Here is a 1,287-nt window from a genome sequence, read left to right as displayed (position 1 = left end):
CTTCCAACCAGGGTTGTATGTGTTGGAATATGGATTACTCTTCTCTCTTCGAGGAGTGTCATAGAAATTATGAGAAGCTGCCACCTGTTCAGTAGTATCTTCTTTTTCTCCAGTAAAAATTGAGGTACAATCTACTGCAGTGTGCCCTTGTTCCCTACAAAGGTCACATACTTGATTTGTAGCCACTGAATTAACCTTAGCTTTTTCCATCTTGTCTAATCTTTGATTAAGAGTATCAAATTTTGCTAAGAGTAACTCAATATTGTTCACTTCATATCGCCCCGGAGTTCCTTTCCTTGCTGTGACTTCTCTTTCACTGTATTGGCTGTGATTTGAGGCTACATTTTCCAAAATAATCATGCAGTCATTAATAGGTTTCCCCATGAAAGATCCTCCAGCTGCTGAGTCTAATATCATGGTGCTTTGTTGGTCCAATCCTTCAAAGAAAAATTGGATGGTAAGCCAACGGTTGAAGCCATGTTGTGGGCATGCTTGAAGATATCCTTTGAACCGCTCCCATGCTTCATAAATAGTCTCTCCAGTGCCTTGTTGGAAATTAGTGATTTTCTTCCTCAATTCTTTAGTTTTAGAAGGAGGAAAGAATTTCTCTAGAAAAGCTCTTTCACATAATTCCCAAGTTGCTATCTTTTCTCTAGGCACTGTTCTTAGCCACACCTTTGCCTTATCTCTCAAGGTGAGTGAGAATAAGCGGAGTCGCATTCCATCAGAAACTTCATCATCAAATTGCTGGGTCTCACAGATTTCCAAGAACCCCTCTAAGTGGTCATTAGGATCTTCTGATGGTAGTCCTCCAAAGGTGTTCTGTTTGAGCATATTCACCAGAGAAGCTGGTACAGTAGCTCCAGTTTGCATCTCCCCTCCAGGTATCCCACGAGCTACGGGTGCAGAGTAATCCCGAAGCGGTAAATTATCTCGTTGTGCAGCCATGTCAAATTCTTTAGAAAGGTTTCTTTTCCTTCTCAGGAGAGTTCTTTCAATCTCAGGATCAAGTGGTGTTGGTTTCCCAAGACGTAGAGATCTCTTTTGCATTAACCCTAAGGCACTGCAAAAAAAAAAGAAAGTGACCCGTGAAATCTGAATTGGAGAAGTAAACACTAAAAAAAAATTATTTATTTATTTAAATTTTTTTTTTTTTTTTAAATTCAAATTAAAATAATTGTTATTTAAATCAAGAGACGTAATCCCCGGCAACGGCGCCAAAAACTTGATGTATTGAAAAACCGCAAGTGTACGGTTGTCGTCAAGTAATAAATATCGAATCACAGG

General features: G+C 39.2%; 1 non-coding gene across 1 annotated transcript; it reads left to right on the top strand.

Moving 5' to 3' along the window:
* The first annotated feature begins 472 nt into the window (after positions 1–472).
* Positions 473–579, top strand: LOC145958477 (small nucleolar RNA R71). The gene has a single exon (XR_014434318.1). It is a non-coding gene; the product is annotated as a small nucleolar RNA R71 (small nucleolar RNA).
* The last annotated feature ends 708 nt before the right edge of the window (positions 580–1,287 follow it).

This window comes from Cajanus cajan, chromosome 5 (assembly GCF_000230855.2).
Source record: "Cajanus cajan strain Asha chromosome 5, NIPB_CcT2T_4, whole genome shotgun sequence".
NCBI lineage: Eukaryota > Viridiplantae > Streptophyta > Magnoliopsida > Fabales > Fabaceae > Cajanus > Cajanus cajan.
This window is presented reverse-complemented; position numbering and strand designations above follow the sequence as displayed.